The 20258-nt window shown below is 32.4% G+C and overlaps 1 long non-coding RNA gene across 1 annotated transcript in view; it reads left to right on the top strand.

The window, feature by feature from the left end:
- The first annotated feature begins 214 nt into the window (after positions 1-214).
- LOC125753030 (uncharacterized) overlaps positions 215-20258 on the top strand; it is a 36155-nt gene continuing 16111 nt past the window's right edge. The window contains exons 1-2 of the long non-coding RNA XR_007403847.1: positions 215-287; positions 15891-16086. This is a non-coding gene — a long non-coding RNA (uncharacterized LOC125753030). The remainder of the gene's footprint in view (positions 288-15890; positions 16087-20258) is intronic.

Genomic DNA, 20258 nt, shown 5'->3' with positions numbered 1-20258 from the left:
AACTTACTCAGTACTGCATATGGACACATTGTCACTTCTGATGGTACCTTTTGGCCCATCGGCAGAAAAAATATTGAAAGAAGGACTATCCATACACTAGTAGATTATTCTACTATTTTGGAGAAATTAGATCTCTCTTTCCTTACTGTATTTTTTTTTTTTCTGTAAGAATTTGTCCCTCTCCTGTAACATACTTCTTTTCCGCCTATTATAGCATGGCAGTATTAGAGAGCATGTTTCCCTACTTCTCTTCTGCTTATGTCTTTCAAGCAGAGGCAACACTAAATGTAAGTTCCATACTCAAAGCCATTTAAAAGGTTTTGCTGTACTGTCTTCCATGTGTATATGGCACTGTGCTGGGATATGTGTACAATCTAAAAAAGCATGATAAACAGGATTACTCTTCAGTGGCATAGATTGTTTTTAGTTTGTTGACTCTGGGAAAATATTTCTTTCATGATTTTCATTGTAAGCAAAAGTTAAGGAATGATGGTAAAAAGTATAAACAGAAGACATTCTCCCTTTCAAACATTTTTTTCCTTTAAGATTAAATAAACAAATATAGAGTCCAGTATTTTTCTATGCCAGTAGTAAGTTAATAAGTATTATCTTAAATAATTCTTGCTCTCTGCTTTATATATACTTTAGAAAAGTTAAATATAATTAAAAATTTGAAATTTCTTTTTTATGGTCAGTTACTATGGTTTTGTTCAATTTAAAGAAATAAAAAATTTTTTTTATATTCTTAACACTCAAGAAAAAGTAGCACAAAATACAGTACATGAAAATTTTTCATTGTGGTAATTTTGCTTAAAGAATGATACTTCCCATAACTTTGGGCAGTTATAATTAGAAGGAAATTTGAAAATTTGGCTCATGGTTCATAGAGCTATAACTAACTATACTTGAAAGGGATACAATAATCACACCAAGCAATGTATTTTCTTTAAATAGGACTATTAAAAAAAAACAATATCTTTGGTATGTATATAAATTATATATGTTTTTTTTAAATTATAGAAATATTAATAGTTTATATGGTCTGTTTAAAATGTAGTATATCTAAAATAATCTTATTTCCTTACTTACAATAACCAAATATTGCTTAATCTGAGTTATCATTGAGAAACACTCAAAAGAAAATTTATATTCTCTAATCATCTCACTTCTAATTGATCACTGAAAAGGATTTAATACATATATACCTCATATTTTAATTTAGCTTTCATTTAATTTATTCTACTAATAAATTAATATAAAATGAATTATTAAAATTATGAAATTATGAAAATGAGTTCAAGCTAAGCTGCTTCTAGTTTAAAGACATATTTTATAATAGAAAGAAATCTATATTCAAATTTGCTGATTTATGTTTTTATTTAAAGTTATTTTTGTTGGTATTATTTTTGGAATAAATGTGTACGTACTCTGGCATGTAACAAATTAGATATTCACATTTGTTAATACTTTACTCATAACAGAAAATTTACCAAAGACAAAACTTTTATTTTATGAGAAGTTTAATATATTTAGTATGTTGAAACAACAGGTTATACAAGAAAAAGATAATTGGAATATTTGGAATTTTAATATTTCTGATTCAATGTATCTATGTTTAAGCTTACATGGGTCTTTCTAAAATAATCATTAAATACAATTTGCAAATATATATACTTGCTTCTGACAAATGAACATTTGTTACTGAGAAAACACACCCAGAGGCAAGAAGTCTATTTAGGATATGATGCAATTTTCCTTGTGAATTTTAGCAGTCTGGAGAGTGTCTTATAAACTATAAAAATAAATGTTCCTCTGAGTCTTAAAATGAAAGTCCTTTTAGAAATCATAGAACAATATTTTTAGAAACAGTGACAAATTTTATAATGAATATTCTCAATTTTATGCCAGTGTCCACCTATATTCAGGGGTCATCAAATAAAATTTTAATGAATATGCTTAATTTTTGAGGTCAGTATCCATTCATGTTTCAAGTAATAAAATAATGTGAGTTTGCATTGTCAAAAAGGCAATGACTTTCCTGCACACTTTTATACTCACATTAATCCATATAGGAAACATTATTTTAAGTTTTTTTCTTCATGACTCTTTTTTTTAATGCATGCACATTCATATACATACACATGCACATGAACATACACACACTTTTCTATACAAAAGCTTAATAAAACTCAGAAGCATTATATTTTCAAATGTATATTTTTACTAATATTATTACATAAAATTTTAGCCAGAAACAATCTGAATTGTAAAATATCTTAAAACTGTGTTTTAATACACATGCATATTTTCACATTTCTCATATTTAATATATAATCATATAAAATATATTGTATTTTTCATTTCTGTTTTAAATTGGTTCAAGTGCCACATATTAATGATTGTGAGTTAACTTGTACTTATGACTGAAATCTGATAATTTTCATTACTTGCCTCTTATGCCCTAGGAGAAAAATAAATAAGTAGTTTAAAAAGGAAAGCCAAGCAGATGATGATGTACCATGTCACATCAAATCAAAACATCATATATTTCAATATTTTTATCAATTGCATTTCTTCTTTTAGATATAGGAAACTCTATGTTATACCACTTTTAAGGAATGAATTTTAGGAAACATGAGGGATACTGTATAAATAAAGTATAATGAAATTTGTCTGCAGCCTGAATAGAAAGTCATAGTTCCAAGTTGCAATCCTGGATAAACATTGGTTATTTGGAAATAAAACAAACATAAAGGAATATTATCCTCAAAATATTTTGATGACTACCCATAGATGCAACAATTTTGTAAAAATTTTTGGAATAACTACTCCAATCAAGTATGGAGTTTTACTACTTTTTGAAAGCAATGATTTATTAAACATTTATTTAACTACCCTATCACAAATTCTTTAAGGAGATTCTATTATAGTATTCAGTTACAAATGTGTGTGTTAGTGGGTGAATGGGACTTTCCATGTATATGTGTATATACTTACATATATATTCATCTGCATGCATATACCTACAAATATATCAGGGAAACATCAGGTCAATGAGCAAAATGGCTAACAAAGACAGGAAGGAAAAATTAAAACCAGTATTTGTATATGGGGTAAAACATGGCATCTTATTGATTTTGTATCCTTGGGGAAAATCTCTTATTCATTTGGAGATCCACCATTTTATGTAAAAATGGAAATAGCTTTACAATAACTAAACTTTATTGAATTGTTATTAATGCCAGGCAGTCTTCTGATTGCTTTCCATGTTCTGTTTATTCAATAATCACACACAAACCTATGAGATGGGTACTATCAATTATATTCATTCAGGTCTAAGGAAAAATACTATGAGGATAACAATAACACAAGCCTCATTTAGTTTGGGAGATGAAGCCAGACTTACTTGGGAAATTGTATTTGATTTTAAGTTTAAAGAATGAATAGCATTAAGGCAGTCAAAGGGATAAAAACTAAGCTTTTGATGATAAGAAAAACATGCAAGCAAAGGTTCAATGGACTAAGGTGTGTAGAATATTTGGGTGACTTAAATAAGGCAGAAAATTATATAATCTTACGTTGGAGAAGTAGAAAGGAGTAGACACAGAAATGATAAGCCATTCCTATGTTTATGCATTCGTTACAAAAGGGATTGCAGTTCCTTGAGTCGAAAACTTTTGACTGGCAGTATTTTTGCTACTATAGAGATTTATTAGGGGTGAAATAAAATACATATATAAAAAGATTTTTAATGTGTGTTTGGAAAAGTGTGAGTCATGATAATAAAATTATAATTCATCATAAAGATACAAAATTATAAGTATGTCTGTGCTAATTATATACCATAAAGTATATAAAGTTAAAAGTAACAGAACTGGGCAGCCCGGGTGGCTCTGCAGTATAGCACCTGCCTTCAGCCCAGGGCCTGAGCCTGGGGACCCGGGATCGAGTTCCACGTCGGGCTCCCTGCATGGAGCCTGCTTCTCTTCTGCCTGTGTCTCTGCCTCTCTCTCTCTCTCTCTCTCTCTGTGTCTATCATGAATAAATAAATAAAATCTTTAAAAAATAAAATTAACAGAACTAATGGAATATTAAACAGCTTTCTTAGTAACTGATAAAGCAAGCTGAAAAGAAAAAAACACAGTAAGCCTTTATAACATATGGATGATCTGATTATTAAGTTTGAGCTGAGCCCAACAACTTCCAAATATACATTCTTTGTAAGGACTCATGGTAGAATAATAAGTAAAATTTACCACATGCTGAGTCACAGATAAAGTCACAAGAATATCAAAGCCTTAAAATAGATAGTATATTATCAATTATTATGGGGTTACCTTAAAAATTAATATTAAAACAAGTAACACTCAAGTATAATTAAATTAAGAAATTAAAAGGCAGAATTCTAAATATCCAGTTGAGATGAAAAAAAATCACAATGCAATTAGAAAATCTTTTTTGATTCGAAAGCCAAAAAGTCTAGCTGTGACACTTACTCGCATATGCAAGACAATAAAGTGAGAAAATTGATGATTTAAGCATTCCTATCACTTAAAACACTAAAAAGAAATCATAAGATAATAATCAAGATGATAAAAATTAATCATATAAGAAATATATTTTATAATATATTACTAAAAATAATAAATCTCTGGTGAGACACATCAAGATATTGGAGAGTCCCAGTAATCGATAATGGGAATGATAAAAGAAATAGAAGTAGAGATCTTACAAACGTGAAAATGATTATAAAAGCATATTATGAACATCTTTCTAGAAGTACACCTGATAAATGCAACAGGAAAATATGGAGGAAAACCTGATTTATACAAACTGACATAACAAAAATTTATAATCTGAATTATTCTATATTTATAAAATTTACCTCTGTTAAAATCCTTCTCTCTCTCTCACACACACACACACACACACACACAAAATGACTAAAAGTCAAGATGCCTTCCATGAAAAATTTGATCAATATTTAAGGAAAAAGGGATCCCTGGGTGGCGCAGCGGTTTGGCGCCTGCCTTTGGCCCAGGGCGTGATCCTGGAGACCCGGGATCGAATCCCACATTGGGCTTCCGGTGCATGGAGCCTGCTTCTCCCTCCTACTGTGTCTCTGCCTCTCTCTCTCTCTCTCTCTCACTGTGACTATCATAAATAAATAAAAAATTAAAAAAAATATATTTAAGGAAAAAGAAACTCCAGATATTCAAAACAATTTGAAGGAATAAAGAAGAAATCTTATTTATTTATTTATTTATTTATTCATGAGAGACACAGAGAGAGAGAGGCGGACACACAGGCAGAGGGAGATGCAGGCTCCCTAAAGGAAGCCTGATGCAGAACTCAATCCCAGGATCCCGGATCACTCCCTGAGCTAAAGGCAGATGCTCAACCACTGAGCCACCCAGGCATCCCAAGAAGAAATCATATTTAAACTTGCTTTGGGATATATAATAAGAAAACCTGGTGAAGATATTGCAGTGACAGTTATGAATTTTTTATGAACATAGATATAAAAATCTTGAGTTAATTATTATTAAACCAAATTCAAATATTTAATTATAAAAAAAATATATGACCATTTTAGATTCAGGAATGTATTGCTAACTTAACATTTAAGTATAATTTACCAGATTAACAGAATAAAGGAGAAATCATAAAGATATATCAATAGATACAGAAGAATAATTCAATAAACGGTATTCCTAATTATAATATAAACCCATAGCCAGTCAAGAAGAGCATTTTTTTTATTAAAACATAGTTGAAACACAATGCTACATTATTTTTAAGGTATACAGCACAGTGATTCAGTAACTGTATGAGTTATAACTCACCACAAGAAGAGCTACCATCTGTCACCATACAACCCTATTACATTATCATTGACTATATTTCATATGCTGTCCTTCATCCCTATGTCTTATTCCATAAGTGGAAGCTTGTACGTTCCAATCTCCTTCATCTATTTTGCTCATCTCCTCATCCCCCTTCCCTTCAGCAACTATCAGTTCTCTGTACTTATGGGTGTTTTTCTGCTTTTTTGTTTATTTGTTTTGTTTTGTTTTTAGATCTTTATTCTTTCAACTACCACTGGACACTTAGATTGCTTCTGTGTCTTGGATATTGTAAATAATACTGCAGTAAACATAAAGATGTATATATCTTTTCAAATTAGTGTTTTCATTTTCCTTGGGTAAATATCCAGTAGTGGAATTACTGGATCATATGATAATTCCATTTTTAGTTTTTTGAGGAACCTCCATACTGTTTGTCATAGTGACTGTACCAGTTTATATTTACACCAACAGTGTATGAGGTTTCCTTTTTCTTTACATATTTGCCAACACTTTTATTTCTTGTCTTCTTATTCTAGCCATTCTGACAGGAGTAAGATTATATTTGATTGTGGTTTTGATTTGCGTAGCCCTGATAATTAGTGATGTTGAACATCTTCCCATGTGTCTGTTGGCCATCTGTATGCCTTCTTGGAAAAATGTCTATTCAGATCTTCTGCACATTTTTCTATTGAATTATTTGGTGCTTTTGGTGTTGAGTTGTATAAATTCTCTATATATTTTGGATATTAACCCCTTTTTAGATAAATCACTCACAAAAATACCTTCTCCCTTTCAGGAGGTTGTTTTTTCACCTGGTATCATCTATTCACTGGAGTTTTGTGGAAAACTATTTGACTGTATTCATGTAAAGATGCTTTGTGACTTATTATTTCTCTTCTGAGTGTGTGTGTATGCATGTGCATGTGCACATGTGCTTTGTTTATCTTAAATAAACATGTAAAAGTTCAAACAAAGGCATGCATAAGGATATGTGTAGTGAAATTATTTGTTATAATGGGAAGTAGACACATAAATATTTATAATGGTTGAATTAAAAAAATCCTAGATGAATCAATAGAATACTATACAGCAATGAAAATATAACCCATTTCTAGAAAATAATATGGAAGGGTCCCAAGAATATTATATTGTTAAAAAGCAGCCAAGTCAAAATGAATACCTAAGCATGATTCCATTTTTCAAAGTTCAAAACAGGTAAATTGAGTTTTGTTATTAATGATCAGAATGATGGTAAGTTTTGTAGTGGAAGTACAGGGGAGTGGTTAGAAGGAGAAGAGTGGAACTTTAGGACAGTGGTAATATTCCATTTCTATCATATGGACATTTGGATTTTTTGATAATTCATCATCTGCTAATTTTGATTCAATTTTTGTATGATGATTCTATAAAACATTAGAAAATAAAAAAATAAATTGAGAGTGGTAGTTAGAATAGTATCAACAAAAGTGCCTGTTTAAAATAAAATCTTAACAAATAAATATGAGTTCTTCAGCCAGATAAGGGAGTTAAGGATGTATTCCAGGGGAAGGAGAGACAGAAGGATTCAGGTAATAATGATTAAAGTTTTGAGTTTAGGACACAAGTCTGACAATAAGAGTAGATAGGTCAACCAAAGTCTATGTATTTATTTATAATAAAAAAGAAGGAAAATGATCATTAACTATGTGGGACATAAGAGTTACAAAACATAGTAAGTAAATTCAGATTTTATTTACAGTAGAAGTGGCAGTGTTTTCTGAGGGGAATATAAATTTATTATTTAAGTGTTCTATATACTGCCTTTGATTACCCTAAATTATCATGATGTGTGCTGTGATGAATCTTTTTTACAAATTATGTTTTAATGCATTAAATTTTAAAAAATTAGAAATGTGAACAAATAAAGGCAAAAAGACATTCACAAAATCTCGAATATATTATTTTTTATTTTGTTAGTTAATATACAGTGCAATTCATTTCTGGAATAGAATTCAGTGATTCATCACTTATATACAACACCCAGTGCTCATCACAAGTGCCTTCTTTAATAATCATTACTCAACTAGCCCATCCACCACCCACTTCCCTCCGTCAACCCTCAGTTTGTTCTCAATGGTTAAGAATCACTTATGGCTTACTTCCTTCTTTCCTTCCCTCCCCTTCCTATATGTTCATCTGTTTTCTTTCTTAAATTCCCTATGAGTGAGATCATGTGGCATTTGTCTTTCTCTGACCAATTATTTCAGTTACATAATATACTCTAGCTCCATCCATGTCATTGCAAATGGCAAGATTTCATTCATTCTATAGCTGAATAATATTTCATTGTGTATATATATGTACATATATTTATATACACCACATCTTCTTTATCCATTCATCAGTCGATGGATATTTGGCTCCCTTTAAAGTTTGGCTATTCTTGATATTGCTGCTATAAACATCGGGGTGCATGTGACCCTTTGAATCTTTATTTTTATATCCTTTGTGTAAGTACCTAGTAGTGCAATTGCTGGATCATAGGGTAGTTCTATTTTTAACTTTTTGAGAAACCTTCAAAAGTATATGGATTCAGAAAGAAAAATCACCTCAGTATTTCTTCTACCAGTTTTTAAAAATACAAATCAATCTAACAGTTTTATATTGATCCTAATATTCACTAGAGAGAAGTGTCTGGTACTACATATACAATGGTGCAGATTTATTAAATAGAGTAAATATATGTGTATACATGTACAGATATTTACACACATACATATATATGCATATATGTATATGTAAAGAATAAATTATATCTATGTGTGTCTATAAAATTATAAAATGAAACAAATTATCTTTAGAAAATATCAAAATACTATGAAGGAAGGACTAAATTGGGATTAGTGGTAATGGGTTAGAGAAGGAATAACTGAGCATGTGACATTTAAAGTAGTGTAAGAAAAAGGAGGAAGAGTTAGGTAAGTCAAGATTATAGAAGCTACCATTTTGGAGAGAGAAAAAAATAGTATTTGCAAAGTATATAAGACTGGAACAGGTTAGAAGAAGAAATGGTTGAAAGTCAGGTTAGCTGAACTGTATGTGAGGAATGAAAAAAAAATAAAAAAAACTTGGAAGTCAGGCAAAGGACAGATATTCTGGCAATAGTCCTCATGAAAAGTAATAAACATCATCTTAGGTGCATATAAGCTTGAAAAATTTAAGTGGGATAATGAAGTGATATACCTCTCAGTTTTAGTCTATCACTTGGAATATATTTGGTAGAGTCAATGGGAGACAGTCCACAACAACGAGAAAATAGCTTGACTTTCAAATATCAGAGAGATCACAAAATGTTCTGAAATCACACAGCTTCTTAACTGCAGGAGTGCAACAAGATTTCACTATTCCTGCTAACATACTAACATTTAATTATGTTAGAATGATTTTCTTCCACTACACACATTAGCATCTTTGATCTGTCAAGCTAATAACTAAAAACAGTTTAGTAACAAGGTGAAAGTATTATATATATAAAAAAAGCTTTTGGATTCCTTTTAATTGTACATTTTCAAATTACTTTAATTGCTTATAAAGAATTTGTTCCCTCTTTATAAAGTTGTGACTTGATATATCAAGTGGCAGTTTAAACATTCCCTACATTTACTTAGAAGTTTGATTCTGAAGTGAAGGTACATCTTTTTCTCAATAGGTAATTAAGTTCTGCATACAAAAGTGACTGATCAAATAAGGTTTTTTTATTCAAATAATAAGTCATTTCTGCTTCTATCATATTTAAATCTAAATAAAAATATTCCAAATTCAATATATGGTAGCAGATTGGTTTTTACTTCCATTACTGAATTACACTGCGAAGACATGCGTTCAGATAAACACCATTTTGCTTACTGATTATAGAAGCTGGAACTCACTGGGTAGCAAACTCTACAAAACCAAGTCAAATATGCTTAGTGAAAGCACAACAGACAGACTATAGTCTTTTGGAATCAGATCACTAATAAGGCTTATCTCAGACATAGCTGAAAGAAGTGGCTCAAGAGTGGTCTCACTGATTTACTATCCACTTCTCTAAGCTCCAGATTTCCTCAGCATTACTGTCACTTGCAGGAGGTCTCTAGACTTAGGACAGAGTTGTCAGAATCTGTAGTCTCATTTCCACTGCTTCGTAAAAGAAGCAAACAGGAGAGACCTTTTAATATCTCAGCTGATTGCAAGGCAAGTCCAGACCTGAGCTTTATAACCTAATCTGGGCTAAATTCCTACCTCCAAAATAATTACAGTAGCCAGAGGTATATAATTCACTGAGCCCTGGCCTGAGAATGGAGATAAAGTATCTCCCATAATTTGGAGTCTCTTACCTAAAAAAAAAAGAACATGTAATGCAGGAAGGTAAAGATGCAAATATCAGTCATACTACACTAGTTATCCTAGTGATTTTGAATCACCAGTTAAATCAATATTGCAACAAGTGTGAAATAAAACAATCTGAATCATAGATGACAACGGCACAGGAGTTTTGGAAGGCATGATAGACTGAAATCATTGATGCATCTGTTTTCAAGCTTGACAGTTTTATAACCTAAAGTCTGAAACTGTTAGGTTTAGGACAGTCATTCAATGAAAGTTAAAAAAAAAAATTAAATCACAATTTCACAGATAACATTTTTATACTAGTAAAGAGATCCTTGGATACAGTGGAATATTAGCCATATAAATAATGGGATCTTGCCATTTAAGACAATATGGATAGATCTAGAGGGTATTATGCTAAGTGAAATCAGTCATCAGAGAAAGACAAATGCCATAGGATTTCACTTACGTAGAATCTAAAAAGGAAGAAAGCACAAATGAATTAATGAACAAACAAAAAGCAGAAACAGACATGTAAATAGAATAAACTTGCCAGAAGGAAGGGGGATGGTGGAGATGGGCAGAATGGGTGAAGGAGAGTGGAAGATACCTCCAGTAACGGAATGAATAAGTCACTGGGATAAAATGTACAGCAAGGGAAGAGAGTTAATGGTAATTGTAGAAGCATTGTATGGTGACAAATGGTACCTACAGTTGTGATAAGCACAAAACAATGCATAGATTGTTCAATCACTATGTTGTACATCTGAAAATAATGTAACATTGTATGCTAGCTATACTTTAAAAAAAAAGCCTTCAGTAAAAGAGAGAGAGATCCTTGGTAGAACTGTTACATGTTTATTTTTTAAAATCCGTTCCAATTTCACAAATTATGTGATCTGTTTGATGTGCTTTTGATAGTTCTGTCACATTTCAAAACATTTTTCTTTATTTGTTCTGTTGTAAAACTTAATTAAGATATTTAAATAGGACTCGGAATGACTAAGGATGAAAAAATTCAGTATGATTCCCTCTGCATTTTGTCTCTTTTTGGGCGCTGGAGATAGACCTTGTGGTAGACAGCCTCTAAAATGTCTCCAAATGACATCTACCTCTTGGCATTTGTGACTTTGTGTAACCAACTCTTGCCCCTTGGTTATGGGCTAGTTCTAGCAACCTACTTGTGATGAATGAAATACATCAAAAGTGGTTGAATGTCATATCTGAGATTAGGTTACAAAATAAATGTGTTCTCTGTCCTCTTGTCATCTCTCACCTTCTCTTTGATGGTATCCTCCTTCTGGGAGAAGGAGGCTGCCCATTGTAAATATCCCTGTGGAGACACCCAAATAGCAAGGGAGTGAGGTATTTGGCCAACAGTCAGTGAGAACTTGGAGTTTGAAGACAGTCATGTGAGAGTTGGAAGTAGATCTTCTCAGGCCAATCAACAGTCACTTAGGACTTACAGGCTCCCAAGAGCTGCATGATCTCATCAGACATTTAGCTTGGAGATAATTTATAACAGCAATAGATAACTAATGCAGACTATTGGTAGATTATTGATTTTCTGTACTGTCAGTTTCTTCTGCAAATTGTACGTCTAGACTCCAGGAGCAGTTCATTAGGTTTTACAATATCTCAGTGATAGATTCTGAAGGCATGTGGCACATTTATAATTGTCTAAATACATTTAATGTCTAAATATTATGTTCAAATATTCAATCAATAGTTATTAAGAAAATAATAGTTAACAGTAACGCTGGGTTTTTCCTGTAATTGAATCAGATTGACAACAGTAGTAGAAGAGCTACCATAAATTAGAGGGAAAAGTAATAGTTTAAGAAAGAAAGTTAGTACTGGCTTGTATATGATTTTATAGTTATTTTACTTAAGACCTTTATATCAAAAGTAAGGATACTAAAAGTGTTTTTTACTAAAAATATTACCTATTTTCAAATGATCAGAGGAGTCTTATATTCTAAGAAATAGAAAATAAGACTGAAGAAATTGATTTGCAATTTTCCTCTCATCAGTAATCTTTGTTATGATTTTGGGCAAGTTATGTTATGATCCTCTGAAATATTTTCACCTTTAGTTTTTAAAAATATTTTCACCTTTAAAAAATGTTTCCTAAAATTGTTCAGTGATTGAAGTATATGATATTATGATTACATTTTGATTTTGTTGTTGTTGTTGATCACTATACTAATTGCTCAAAATTCTACTGGATTAGTTTAAATCTAGGCTTGATTCCAATGAAGAATAAATTTCCTGTTTTATGTTTTTAAATTAAATTTATTTACACTTACCTCAATAACTTCTTTTAGTCCTCTGGCATGGGATTCAATGCTAGATAGGTTATTAAATTATTTCCTCTCAGCTCCCAATCCACCCTTCCATATTCTCCCCCCGCCAGCTCCTCACTGTGAGGCTCTTTCGTAGGGGAGGCAGATAGATAGTTGAGGCTGGCAGTTTAGTTTCTGTGAGCATCATCTCAGCCTTGTTTGTTGACCTTGGCGGAAGCACTGCCTTTCTGGAGCAGAGCTGGATTGTTTGACCTTTTTCCCAACATTTACAAAAGTAGCCTTGTTGTACTCATTCAGAGACATAAGCACCGAGTAGCAGATGTTTGTCTCTTCCTTAGGGGTAAGGGTCTTAGCCCCATGGGACTCCCGTGGCATGTACCACATAAGTTGAGTAGCATCTTCTCCTCCTCAAGGAGGAGTTTCAGCTTCTCAGGGCCCTCCTCTTAATTTCTAAATCGTAATAATCTCAGTATCTTCTCTCTTCCTTCTTCTCTGGAAGGGTAGCTACTACTTAAGCCCTACTTTCATGATGGCCAGATTCTCCTTTTACCTATTCTATTACTTAGTTAATAAACTTATACTTCCTTAACAATCACTTATATTAAATTCCCCCTATTCAAAATATTAAGGTGATTTTTGTCTCCTGACTAGCCCTTGATTGATAAAATTGCATGATTTGTTAACTTTGAATATGTTGAAGGGATGTAGATTGAATTAACTTAAATATACACCAGTAAAGCCATAATCTGGCTGTATAGCAGAGTGGTTTACCCTATAAAATTGATAACTTTAATATTTGCACATTTTAGAAAAGTATGTTTAAAGAAAGGTTTGCTTTGCTTTCTAAACCGCTTAGCTAAGAAAATTCTCCCCCTCCAGTGTTTGGATGGATATTGCATTAGTTAATTTGATTTCCTAAAAATGATTTCATTTTTTTCCACTCTAAGATGCCAACTTAAATTTTAATTGCACTGACAGTTATGTTTTGTCTGTTCAATATTCATTCCCTTGTGTTTTAATACATGATTTAAAATAAAATCGATTTTTCTTATAATTCCCATATTTAAATACAATCTTACTCTTTCCAACAAAACTTCATAACCTAATCATGTTGATCAGATTCATGGCAATTGACTGTTTAAAAATGCACACACACACACACACACACACACACACAGATACACTCAAGGTTAAAGGCATTTTATTTATATTTTCCCCAAACACTTCATAGTCACATATAAGTAGATTTCCAATACTTTACTATTGTATTACGGAAATATTAGCAAGGGAATCTTGATTGATTTTCCTCTTGCAGTTGCAACTCTGTAGTGTTTTAGGAACTCCCAAAATATACTACCTAATATGAACTAGTTGAGTAGTAAAACATTTTATGATTTCTTTTTTCTCATGTATTTGTTATATCACTAATTTAATTAAGTTATATATTGATTTTGTTCAAAATGTCTACTTGTAACTTAAATGCATATTCTGAAAGAAATATATTTTATGTAGCTCATGAAAGATACCTTTTTAGTAAAATTCCAGTAAAAAAAGATTTTCTTTTGGGCAATTGTATTTAAATATGGTGTGTCCTGGCCAAACCACATGACATTTGTTGTGGTGGTGGTTGTGCTTTGTTTTGAGGTTCTTTCTACCCATAACTCTTTTATTCCCACATTTTCCTTTTTTTTTTAAACTCTCATTTCTGGTGAGAAAGTGATCTGCTGTCTTACTAAGGCCAGTGAATGTGTCCATGAGTTGAGCACTTTGATTTTCATCACTTGGTCATAACTGCTAAATCATTCTTTTCTCTATAACTCCTAGTAATATATAGTGTTTTTAATAGTTATTTTTTATTATTCTGTTATTAATTTCTGCCTAAAAACAAAAAGTTACAGTTTAAAAACTCAAGAAACAATGTTTCAGTAACTGAGTGACATTCTTTCCTTTCCTACCTGACTGCTAGTTTTGGTAGGTAGACTGTGCTTAGTCACTGAGTAAAGCTGACCTGATTTCAAGATTATTTCCATCTCTACCATAATGTTTCTTGAATCATTTGCATCTTGAATTGCATTTTTTTGTACTGAATGATTTTCTGATTAAAAAAGATGATTCCTCTATTACCTCCATATTATATAGGATCATGATTTTCACATGGTCAATTTAGTACACATACTTTCTGAATTGATTTGCTTACTTATCAATAATGCTCTTTATAAACAAAATAAAATAGAAAACTATCTAATATTTTTTTCAGCCCAGCAACTACATATTATTGACCATATCTTCTCTTAGCAGATATATTTTTGCAGTCATTCTATCTCCTTATAATTCACCTATTTATTTATTTTGCTTTTCAAACTTTTATCACCAATTATCCTTTTTTACTTGTGTTATTTTCTTATACATTTCCAGGGAATACCTTGTTACCCAAAATAAGGAGATTCTTGTTTTTTAAATCATCTTACTTTTATTCTCATATTAAAATATTTAGTGAAATTCTACTTTTAACAATATCTGACTAGGTATTTTGCTTAACAAGGTTTCTTCTGAGAATGTTTAGAAAAATAAGAGCAAAATTAGAGTTTGGAAAAATTGTTTTAGGTATAGTGACAGGAAGAAAAGTCATTTTTTTCAATCCAGAAAAAAAGTGCCCTGAATTTGGTGAATGGCCTTCATGTCCAAGAATACTTATATAATTAGAATCATGAACTGCCACAGATGGACTCTAAACTATATTTTTAAATATCCAATTTTATTTGTTTAAAGCCAATTTGTTAACTGTTATTCTAGCAACAGTTTTAAAACATAGGTTTTTTTTCTTCTAGTGCTAGAATTTCTTATAATAGCACAAGATTCTAGTTTTTATTTTCATTTTGGCATTCCCATCTTGAGCATCACCCTCCCATGTAAAGTTTTTCTGTCTCCCATCTTCACCCCATCAGAATACATTGACCTTGCCTCTCATGTTCAGGGTATCTTACACAGACTTCTCTTTAGAATCCATAATAATTTATTAGTAGCATCAAATTTCATATTCTTACTTCCTTGTTTTTAGTTATTTATATCTGCTTAATAGTCAGAATGTTATGAAAGCACACATCAGGTCTTCTTATTTCTGTGTCTCTAATAATTGGAAAATGCATAGTATAAAGTAAGAGAAATCATTTAAGGAATGAAGTTGAAAGAAGAGATTCGAGTAGTTAATTTTCAAGAATATTGGCAGAATCTGTGATCATGTATAATATTTTTTTACTGTATCCAATTCTTGTTTATAAAGTTAAATTGTTCTTCCTATGTTATGTACATAATGTGTACACTTGCCATTAACTGGCAAGTCAGTGTGTGTAAGTGTAAGTTAATAAGCTAAACCTTTCTCTTTTTTTAGATTTTATTTATTTATTCATAAGAGACACAAGAGAGAGGCAGAGACACAGGCAAAGGGAGAAGTAGTCCTTCTGTTGGGAGCCTGGTGCAGAACTCGATCCCAGGACCCCGGGATCTCGACCTGAGCCAAAGGTAGACACTCAACCACTGAGCCACCCAGGTGCCTGCTAAGGTAAACCTGTCTATGATAGAACCAGGTAGGCTCAGAATTTTTAGTATATGATCCATTAAACTATTCCTCCTTACAAATCTCAAATATTATAAATATAATAAAATTAATGTATAATTTAGAATGTAATTTTTATCAAAATATGCTGCTAATTTAAAACATGTTTGATGCACATATTCTTTATGACAATGGACATCAGCTATCATCAGTCACAAATAATCTAACCTTGATCTAATTTGATAAATTTCATTTATCCTATCTCCCACCATTGAATCTGAATCCTTTGGGTCTCTGCTGTGTCATTCTGTTGTGACATAGATCTCTTGAAAATGATGACTGCAAGTGGGTCACAACTAGTTACTTGTCCTTAGAGAAAACAAAAAGTACATAATGTTGCCTTCTTAACTCGTAAATCCTTGTACTGCACAGCACAATATTTTTGTGTGTGTGTGTCTGTGTGTCAGAGCAGGAAGAGGAAGAAGGGAGAAAGTCCTTAATGAAACAAACAAAAAAGAAAGTACAATTCATGGATTTGAATGCCATGCTACTCATACATGATTCTTCTTTTAAATAAATATTTTCTGTTAATATTTCTCGGTAATTCTCATTTTAATCATCCTATGAAGTTTACTCATGCTTCCTTTCTTCTTTTCTTCCTTTAATAGATAGGATTGTTCTGTTAAAATATTTTTGTTCAAAACAAAATTTTATTAATATCAACAATACACCCCAAATTTTAAAAATGCTAGCAAATAAAACAGGACAGTTGCAGGGCATGGAGGAGGTCCAAGGATACTTATATAAGCAGCTAATTTTTTTTAAAAGAAAGCTTTGAATTTTAAATTCACATATTCTTAAAAGTTTCATGTCCAGATTGGATTTTACATAGGAGGTCTGGGGTTTGGTGATGAGAAGTGCCAGGTGTGTGGAATATCAGTCTGGAGGCAAAATTAACACATTGAAGAAGCAAATGAGAAAGCCACATCTGTGTCTGAAATTGGAATAAAAGGATTTGATCCCCTGTCCGTAGGATCCAATAGGGCCAACAAGCAAGAAGACAGGAAATGGTGTCACACAGAGACCACAGGCAGAGTAAAGCAGTGTAATCTGATTTTAAAGAGACCATCACCCGTGATTTTTTTTTTTCTTTCAAGCTGCAAAGAGTGAGGCAGAACATAATTTGCTCATTTCTTAGTTTTAGGACTTTTTTTCTCTTCTCTCAATATCCAACAACCATTTTTTTTTTTTTTTTTTGTATATGCTGCCTCAGCTGTTAATGATTGTGTATTGCCCATTAGGTATGTTCTATTAGGCATGTTTCTGCAATCCATGTAAAGATCGCCAATTTGCAGCATTATAAATTTTAATCAGTTAAATCTCAGTTAGGATTTTAGTATAGATTACCCTATACCCCATCCCAATATTTTACTAGACAAAGTATCATGAAATTATCCTGACAGCTCAACATAAAAATTTTTGTTCTACTTCATTATTAGTCTTAAGCTTGTCCTTTTGTCTTGTGTATTTGTACTTCTGAAAACACAGGTAGTTGTCATTTTTAAGAAGATTTAATCATCCTGACATACTCTTTTCATTGTATTATTTTTCTCTCCTTAACCTTGCAATTGAAAGTATCTATTGACAGAAAAAAAAAACTATAAAAATACTTTATCTCATCTGAATTTTTCTTGAGTGTTCAGTTTTCTTAATCATATTTTTAAAGTGAAGAACAGCCTTTTAGCATGTTTACTGCCTGAGTTTACATGTGAAATCAAATAAATGTATATACTATTCACCATATATGGGGACAATCTTTGAGGGAAATGGCCTTTTTATCATTCTGTGTTTCACTAGGTCTACCTGCATCAAAATCTCTTGTAATGCTTGGTTAATATATAAGTACCTTCATCCAGAATTTGAATTCAGGAATTATAGGGGTAGAAAACTGCATGTATTTCAATGATTCTTTCGCATAGTAAAATTTGAGAATTATAGCTTTAATCTCTTTCCATAATTTGAATTCACATATGTAGTCTGGAAACATTGCCGACATAAAGAATCTTCCTTAATAATAAAACCTTCAACAATACATTAAATATAAAATTCTGGAATAAATGAAACTAGAATTGTTAAATATATTTCCCCAGGAAAGGGAATTTTCCTACGTGACATAAAGTTATGACAATGACTTAGATTCTGGGTTCTTAGTGTTTTGTAATAATCATCTCTGAAGTAATTAATTAAAAAAAAACGAGTAGCATTTACAATTCTCATATTTGGCCTTGTTCATTTTTTAATTTTTTTAAAGAAAAGATTTTATTTATTTATTTGAGAGAGAGAGCAAGCAGGAACTGAGGCAAGGGGCAAAGGGAGGGGAGAAGCAGTCTCCTGCTGTGCAGGAAGCCCAATGCAGGGCTCAATCCCAGGACACTGAGATCATGACCTGAGCCATAGGCAGATGCTTAACCAACCAGTTTTTTTTTAATTTTTTAGCCCCCCACATTGCTCATCACCCAGTCACCCCAAGCCCCACCCACTTACCCTTCCACTACCCCTTGTTCATTTCCCAGAGTTAGGTATCTCTCATGTTTTGTCACCCTCACTGATATTTTCACTCATTTTCTCTCCTTTCCCTTTATTCCCTTTACTAATTTTTATATTCCCCAAATGAATGAGACCATATAATGTTTGTCCTTTTCCGATTGGCTTATTTCACTCAGCATAATACCCTCCAGGTCCCTCCAGGTCGAAGCAAATAGTGGGTATTTGTCATTTCTAATGGCTGAGGAATATTCCATTGTATACATATGGCATCAAGGCTCCTTCCACAGTTTGGCTATTATGGACATTGCTGCTATGAACTTTGGGCTGCAGGTGTCCTGTTGTTTTACTATATCTATATCTTTGGGGAAAATTTGCAGCAGTGCAATTTCTGGGTCATAGGGCAGCTCTATTTTTAACTCTTTGAGGAACCTCCACACAGTTTTCCAGAGTGGCTGCACCAGTTCACATTCCCAACAACAGTGCAAGAGGGTTCCCCTTTCTCCACATCTTCTCCAACATTTGTTGTGTCCTGCCTTGTTAATTTGCCCCATTCTCACTGGTGTGAGGTGGTATCTCATTGTGGTTTTGATTTGTATTTCCCTGATGGCCAGTGATGCGGAGCATTTTCTCATGTGCTTGTTGGCTATGTCTGTGTCTTCTTCTGTGAGATTTCTGTTCATGTCTTTTGCCCATTTCATGATTCGATTGTTTGTTTCTTGCTGTTGAATTAATGAGTTATTTATAGATCTTGGATACTAGTCCTTTATCTGATACGTCATTTGCAAATATCTTCTCCCATTCTGTAGGTTGTCTTTTAGTTTTGTTGACTTGTTTCTTTTTCTATGCCGAAGCTTCTTGTCTTGATAAAGTCCCAATAATTCATTTTTGCTTTTGTTTCTCTCGCCTTCATGGATGTATCTTGCAAGAAGTTGCTGTGGCCAAGTTCAAAAAAGGTGTTGCCTGTGTCTCCTCTAGGATTTTGATGGAATCTTGTCTCACATTTAGATCTTTCATCTATTTTGAGTTTATCTTTGTGTATGGTGTAAGAGAATGGTCTAGTTTCATTCTTCTGCATGTGGATGTCCAATTTTCCCAGCACCATTTATTGAAGAGACTGTCTTTCTTCCAGTGGATAGTCTTCCCTGCTTTGTCAAATATTAGTTGACCAAAAGTTGAGGGTACACTACTGGGTTCTCTATTCTGTTCCATTGATCTATGTGTCTGTTTTTGTGCCAGTACAAAACACAGCTTTGATGTGTTGATGTCTTGATGACCACAGCTTTGTAGTACAGCCTGAAATCTGGTATTGTGATGCCCTGGCTATGGTTTTCATTTTTTAATATTCCCCTGGCTATTCGGAGTCTTTTCTGATTCCACACAAATCTTAAGATGATTTGTTCCAACTCTCTGAAGAAAGTCCATGGTATTTTGATAGGGATTGCATTTAATGTGTTAACCAACCAATTTTGGCGCCCCAAATGTCTGGCTTTATTCTAAGTGATCTGCATAACAACTTTCATAGTCTTCATTGCTATCCAGTGGGCTTGGTTCCTCTTTTATCCATGTTTTATGGTTGAGGAAGCTAAAGCATAGGAAGTTTAAGGAACTTACTGATCACAACAGAAGGACGCAGATGCTTCCTTAGGCTCTCCAATG

The sequence above is a fragment of the Canis lupus genome, chromosome 19 (genome assembly GCF_003254725.2).
Source record: "Canis lupus dingo isolate Sandy chromosome 19, ASM325472v2, whole genome shotgun sequence".
Lineage (NCBI taxonomy): Eukaryota > Metazoa > Chordata > Mammalia > Carnivora > Canidae > Canis > Canis lupus.
Note: the sequence above shows the minus strand (reverse complement) of the source record. Positions and strands in the feature narration are given on the sequence as shown.